Genomic DNA, 7,500 nt, shown 5'->3' with positions numbered 1-7,500 from the left:
CACTGACAATAAGACTCAGATACATTATAAGTCTTTCATTGTCATGTCAGTAGCTGCACAGATGGAACCTGTAATGATTGAGATGCAGCTGTAACCCTGCAGCTGTCTCTGTGGTGGTTTCAGACTAGAACAGAATACACACATCAATAGGATCCTCATATCAGGTCTAATGGTGCTGAAGCAACCAGAGGAGCAGCCGAGGCGTGAAGACAGTTCTACTCTGATGCTGCTCTGCTGTACGGGCTGGAAGATTCAACATTAGATAGATGGAGGTTCTTTATTGTCTTTTTCCAAGGGAATGTGCAGAGCCTCACATAAATACATACATGAACACATTATACAACACATGAGAGAAACAGATTTATGTTATCACCAGTGACATAAATAAAACAGAATACATTTGACTTTAAAGATATCTGAGTAGATCACTGAGAGATCTCTGGATCTCACACAGACTCTCTGGTTTTCTCTAGTTCTTCCTAATTAAAGGTTCAGTGCTGCTGATGATTGTCGTCCTAATAATCACACATCATGTTGACTCCTAAAGGGACTCCTTTCAGACTTGTTCAGTTCAAAGGAAGCCACATAGAGACTTTAAGTGATGCTGTGTGTTACTGATGGTGAGATAAGATATTCCTTTATTAGTCCCATGGTGAGGTAATGGGTCCCGTTAACAGCTCTCCATCCGGACCAGACGATGCTCAGCTGCTGCTGCTGGTCGGAGAGACGTTAACATGATAAAGACAGTGAGAGGATTAATGCAGCAGGTCAACTCCTCTACAATAAACACATCAAACAAACACATCACACAACACAAACCACTGACTGAGTGAACTATTAGAAGAGCAAACAGTCTGAAGCTGATACAAAGCGGATACCTCTCTCTCTCTCTCTCTCTCTCTCTCTCTCTCTCTCTCTCTCTCTCTCTCTCTCTCTCTCTCTCTCTCTCTCTCTCTCTCTCTCTCTTTCTCTCTCTCTTTCTCTCTCTCTCTCTCTCTCTCTCTCTTTCTGATGGAGCTGATCAACTGATTGATTATCTCAGGAAGTCATGAATATAGAGTGTAAGTATATATATATATATATAGAGTAACTATAAATATATATAGAGTAAGTATATATATATAGACGTAGGCAAAATTGTTGGTACTCTTCCGTTAAAGAAAGAAAAACCAACAATGGTCACTGAAATAACTTGAAACTGACAAAAGTAATAATAAATAAAAATTCACTGAAAATGAACTAATGAAAATCAGCTGTTGCTTTTGAATTATGGTTCAGCAGAATCATTTTAAAAAACAAACTAATGAAACTGGCCTAGACAAAAATGATGGTACCCTTAACTTAATATTTTGTTGCACAACCTTTTGAGGCAATCACTGCAATCAAGTGATTTCTGTAACTCTCAATGAGACTTCTGCACCTGTTGACAGGTATGTTGGCCCACTCCTCGTGAGCAAACTGCTCCAGCTGTCTCAGGTTTGAAGGGTGCCTTCTCCAGACTGCATGTTTCAGCTCCTTCCACAGATGTTCGATAGGATTTAGATCAGGGCTCATAGAAGGCCACTTCAGAATAGTCCAATGTTTAGTTCTTAGCCATTCTTGGGTGTTTTTAGCTGTGTTTTGGGTCATTATCCTGTTTGAGGACCCATGACCTGCAACTGAGACCAAGCTTTCTGACACTGGGCAGCACATTTCGCTCCAGAATGCCTTGATAGTCTTGAGATTTCATTGCACCCTGCACAGATTCAAGACACCCTGTGCCAGATGCAGCAAAGCAGCCCCAGAACATAACCGAGCCTCCTCCATGTTTCACATTAGGTACAGTGTTCTTTTCTTTGGATGCTTCATCTCTTCGTCTGTGAACATAGAGCTGATGTGACTTGCCAAAAAGCTCCAGTTATGTCTCATCTGTCCAAAGGACATTCTCCCAGAAGCTTTGTGGCTTGTCAATATGCATTTTGGCAAATTCCAGTCTCACTTTTTTATGATTTGCGTCCTCCTCGGTCGTCTTCCATTAAGTCTACTTTGGCTCAAACAGTGACGGATGGTGCGATCTGACACTGATGTACTTTGACCTTGGAGTTCACCTCTAATCTCTTTGGAAGTTGTTCTGGGCTCTTTGGTTACCATTCGTATTATCCGTCTCTTCAATATGTCATCAATTTTCCTCTTGCGGCCACGTCCAGGGAGGTTGGCTACAGTCCCATGGACCTTAAACTTCTGAATAATATGTGCAGCTGTAGTCACAGGAACATCAAGCTGCTTGGAGATGGTCTTATAGCCTTTACCTTTAACATGAAGGTCTATAATGTTCTTTCTGATCTCCTGAGACAACTCTCTCCTTAGCTTTCTGTGGTCCATGTTCAGTGTGGTACACACCATGACACCAAACAGCACAGTGACTACTTTTCACCCTTTAAATAGGCAGACTGACTGATTACAAGTTTGAAGACACCTGTGATGCTAATTACAGGACACACCTTAGTTTAACATGTCCCTATGGTCACATTATTTTACATCTTTTCTAGGGGTACCATCATTTTTTGTCCAGGCCAGTTTCATCAGTTTGTTTTTTTAAATGATTCTGCTGAACCACAATTCAAAAGCAACAGCTGATTTTCATTAGTTCATTTTCAGTGAATTTTTATTTATTATTACTTTTGTCAGTTTCAAGTTATTTCAGTGACCATTGTGGGGTTTTCTTTCTTTAACGGAAGAGTACCAACAATTTTGCCTACGTCTGTAGATATATATACACTCACCAGCCACTTTATTAGGTACACCTTGCTAGTACCGGGTGGTTTCCTCTTTATTAGGTACACCTTGCTAGTACCGGGTGGTTTCCTCTTTATTAGGTACACCTTGCTAGTACCGGGTGGTCTCCTCTTTATTAGGTACACCTTGCTAGTACCGGGTGGTGTCCTCTTTATTAGGTACACCTTGCTAGTACCGAGTGGTCTTCATCAGCTTCAAGGTTGGACGTGTTGTGTGTTCAGAGATGGTGTTCTGCATACCTTGGTTGTAACGAGTGGTTATTTGAGTTACTGTTGCCTTTCTATCATCTCCAACCACTCTGCCCATTCTCCTCTGACCTCTGACATCAACAAGGCATTTCCGTCCACACAATCCCCGCTCACTGGATCTGTTCTCTTGTTGGGACCATTCTCTGTAAACCCTAGAGATGGTTGTGCGTGAAAATCCCAGTAGATCAGCAGTTAAATACTCAGACCAGCCCGTCTGGCACCAACAACCATGCCACGTTCAAAGTCACTTAAATCCCCTTTCTTCCCCATTCTGATGCTCGGTTTGAACTTCAGCAAGTCGTTTTCACCACGTCTAGATGACGTAATGCATTGAGTTGCTGCCATGTGATTGGCTGATTAGCTATTTGTGTTAACAAGCAATTGAACAGGTGTGCCTAATAAAGTGGCCGGTGAGTGTATATATAGAGTAGTAGTCACAGATCTCGGTGTCAGTGGTTCTAAATCTACTTCAACATAGGTATTTCCCCTGTTGGCCTATTCTTCTCTCACTGAGTCTGTTTATGACTGAATGTGAATGTTTTATATAGAGTTGAATCTAATGTCTCTCTCTCTCTCCCTCTTTAGCTCATTTGACACACACACACACACACACGCACACACACACACAAACACACACACACACACACACACACACACACACACGCACACACACACGCACACACACACACGCACACACACCCACACACACACACACACACACACACACACACATGCAGTCCGGTGTCCCGTGCACTGATGACTGATGGTAAACCAGTGAGTCAGAGGTGTGAACGTGTTGAGAGTTAAAGTTTCTATTGAAGCTTCTGTTTGTCCAAGCAGAGGGGGAGGCTCACTGACATCACATCACACACCCCCACCTCCAGACAAATCACACAGGTAAACACCCCCCTTAATAAAGCTGCTCTAGTCCACTTCCAGGCATTCAGACAGACAGGATGAGGAAAATAAAGGTTTATTTGAACACTACAGCATGTAAACATGTAAACATGTAAACATGTTCCAGTAGAAACACAGAAGACAATATGAACCTGAAGATGAGCTGATATGGGACCTTTAAATCATATCTGGGGGGTCTTGTTTAAACACGTACATGGATAGACCTGTTTCACTACTAGCATCTCTGTAATGATGAACACATCCAGTTTGTCGTTACCAGAAACGCTCTAGAATGCGCTACCATCCATCCCATAATGCTGTGTGGTTGTGGTGTGTTCATTGGGCAGCCTGTCTGCATAATGGCCTCTCCCTCTCTCCGTCACGCTGGATGAGCAGCCTCCTAGCTGTGCATGCTTTTTGACACGTCTAAAGGGCTGTTTCTGACATCCTGCCATCCTGCCGGTCCCCCCCCCCCGCAGCGCAGAGGAAAGAGCTGGTGACCTGGCCCTCGCCGCCCTGCCTGTAGGCCACCGCCACCCCGCTGACGGCAGAAGGCTTGTTGGTCTGAAGCCACGCCAGGAACTCTGCCCGCCACAGCTTGTGATGTCACGACGGACAACGCTCTCATTGGAGAGCTCTGATTGGCTCTGAAGGTGAAAGAGGGAAAAGCCCTCTCTCAACTCACAGACATACAAACCTAATTAATTATCTCTCTGACTGAATGTGATCTCAGCTTTCTGCCCTCCGCTGCCTTCACACATCCTTCACAGATACCTTCTCCCTGTTGTGATGTCATCTGCATACCAACAGGATTATGCAAGTTTAAAAAACGGCAGCCAATATGTGAACATTTGTAATTAAAATAAATGTTACAAATCATCTTTTACTCCCTTTTGTTAATTAGTTACCAGTGAATAAAGAACACACTTCATTTGTGTAAGTTTTTCTTGCCAGATCAAAACTAAACGTTCATGCTCGGATAAACTAGAAGAGTTTAACATTTAGAGACTAAACTCTCTTTTCCTCACATATATATATATATATATATATATATATATATAATACCATACATCTCATTAGAACTCCTTGATTATTAACTGATAGAACTAATACCACTGGGATATTCCGTGTTTACAGCAGAAGGTGAAGGCCTCTAGTGACCCACTTCCTTATCTCCCCCCTACGCTTACATGAATGGTTCGGTCCTACATCCCGTTAAGAGTAGCAGCAGGAGCGGACCGTCACATTTGGTGCTCAGCGTGGGGGCGCTCGGTGAGCTGTCATGTTCCAGCTATCCCACAGAGAGACACTTCTGCCTCTCCGCCAAGATTTTCTGTTTTCTCATTTGCATTTGCTAATGAGATCCTGTTTGCATGACTACTGCTACTGAAGTACATCTCTTAATACATCCATGATTAGGAAGCCTCGAGTTCGGCATTCTGGCCGTCGCCATCTTGGTTATTTGCAACCAGTGACAGAGAGGGCGGAGCTAAGCACAACCCAACGCTGAATAAGATGATTTAAGGCGACCAAAAGGTTATAATGAACTTTGATGAAGTGAAAACAAACTGTGATTAAAGGGTTAAAGTTGTAAGATGAAAACACGGACAACTCCCAGACCGGACAACGCCGTGGTAACGACCTGTCAATCAGCAGGTAGCCCCGCCCTAAAGCATCCCCTGCTTTATGGTCTATCTGACTCTAAATGGGACCATCATTTACTAAATGAACATCATGCTGTACTGAAGAAGACTTGAAACATAAACTCATGTTTACAATGTTTACTGAGGTCATAAATCAAGAGAGAAGTAGAAGCTCATCTTCTATCAGACTTCTATAGAAGCAGAGGAGTCGCCCCCTGCTGGCTGCTAGACAGGATGCAGGTTTAAGACTCTTCATCATTGACTTCTATAGAAGCAGAGGAGTCGCCCCCTGCTGGCTGCTAGACAGGATGCAGGTTTAAGGAGCTTCCTCATTGACTTCTATAGAAGCAGAGGAGTCGCCCCCTGCTGGCTGCTAGACAGGATGCAGGTTTAAGACTCTTCAGCATTGACTTCTATAGAAGCAGAGGAGTCGCCCCCTGCTGGCTGCTAGACAGGATGCAGGTTTAAAGCTCTTCCTCATTGACTTCTATAGAAGCAGAGGAGTCGCCCCCTGCTGGCTGGTAGACAGGATGAAGGTTTAAAGCTCTTCCTCATTGACTTCTATAGAAGCAGAGGAGTCGCCCCCTGCTGGCTGATGGACAGGATGCAGGTTTAAGGAGCTTCAGCTCCTCTCCAGCGGCTCCCTGTGGATTTATAAAAATGGAAATGAACAACTGTTTTTTTGTTTACATTTTCATTTCTATGATCATTGTTGTAGGTCTATGGTATGATGGTACGACGGAGTATTGGGGCCACATTGAGGAAAAAAAACAAATCTGAGATTTAGAGAATAAAGTCATAATATTATAAAGTAGTAATTTTATGTGTAATTTTCTTTTTTCTCGTAAAGTTAAGTTAAAGTCCTCTCTCCTATAACCTTTATTTATAAGACTATACTGTATATAGTAGGCCTACTGTTTCCTCTCTCTATAACCTTTATTTATAAGACTATACTGTATATAGTAGGCCTACTGTTTCCTCTCTCTATAACCTTTATTTATAAGACTATACTGTATATAGTAGGCCTACTGTTTCCTCTCCTATAACCTTTATTTATAAGACTATACTGTATATAGTAGGCCTACTGTTTCCTCTCCTATAACCTTTATTTATAAGACTATATTGTATATAGTAGGCCTACTGTTTCCTCTCTCTATAACCTTTATTTATAAGACTATACTGTATATAGTAGGCCCACTGTTTCCTCTCCTATAACCTTTATTTATTAAGACTATACTGTATATAGTAGGACTACTGTTTCCTCTGTCTATAACCTTTATTTATAAGACTATACTGTATATAGTAGGCCTACTGTTTCCTCTCTCTATAACCTTTATTTATTAAGACTATACTGTATATAGTAGGCCTACTGTTTCCTCTCTCTATAACCTTTATTTATAAGACTATACTGTATATAGTAGGCCTACTGTTTCCTCTCTCCTATAACCTTTATTTATAAGACTATACTGTATATAGTAGGCCTACTGTTTCCTCTCCTATAACCTTTATTTATAAGACTATACTGTATATAGTAGGCCTACTGTTTCCTCTCTCTATAACCTTTATTTATAAGACTATACTGTATATAGTAGGCCCACTGTTTCCTCTCCTATAACCTTTATTTATTAAGACTATACTGTATATAGTAGGCCTACTGTTTCCTCTGTCTATAACCTTTATTTATTAAGACTATACTGTATATAGTAGGCCTACTGTTTCCTCTGTCTATAACCTTTATTTATAAGACTATACTGTATATAGTAGGCCTACTGTTTCCTCTCTCTATAACCTTTATTTATAAGACTATACTGTATATAGTAGGCCTACTGTTTCCTCTCCTATAACCTTTATTTATTAAGATTATACTGTATATAGTAGGCCTACTGTTTCCTCTCCTATAACCTTTATTTATTAAGACTATACTGTATATAGTAGGC

At 41.5% G+C, this 7,500-nt stretch overlaps 1 protein-coding gene and 1 long non-coding RNA gene across 3 annotated transcripts in view; one reads left to right on the top strand and one right to left on the bottom strand.

Annotated features, from left to right (window-relative positions):
- LOC119496820 overlaps positions 1–7,500 on the top strand; it is a 22,251-nt gene that overhangs the window by 1,477 nt on the left and 13,274 nt on the right. The gene's annotated exons all lie outside the window — the stretch shown is intronic.
- LOC119496815 (eomesodermin homolog) overlaps positions 1–7,500 on the bottom strand; it is a 38,005-nt gene that overhangs the window by 18,928 nt on the left and 11,577 nt on the right. For both annotated transcript variants that reach the window (XM_037784398.1, XM_037784399.1), the window contains exon 2: positions 1,460–1,467. The gene's annotated coding sequence lies outside the window, so the exon portion shown is untranslated. The remainder of the gene's footprint in view (positions 1–1,459; positions 1,468–7,500) is intronic.

The sequence above is a fragment of the Sebastes umbrosus genome, chromosome 11 (genome assembly GCF_015220745.1).
Source record: "Sebastes umbrosus isolate fSebUmb1 chromosome 11, fSebUmb1.pri, whole genome shotgun sequence".
NCBI classification, from domain to species: Eukaryota; Metazoa; Chordata; class Actinopteri; order Perciformes; family Sebastidae; genus Sebastes; species Sebastes umbrosus.
The sequence above is the reverse complement of the archived record's forward strand: the minus strand, read 5'-3'. Positions and strand labels throughout refer to the sequence as shown.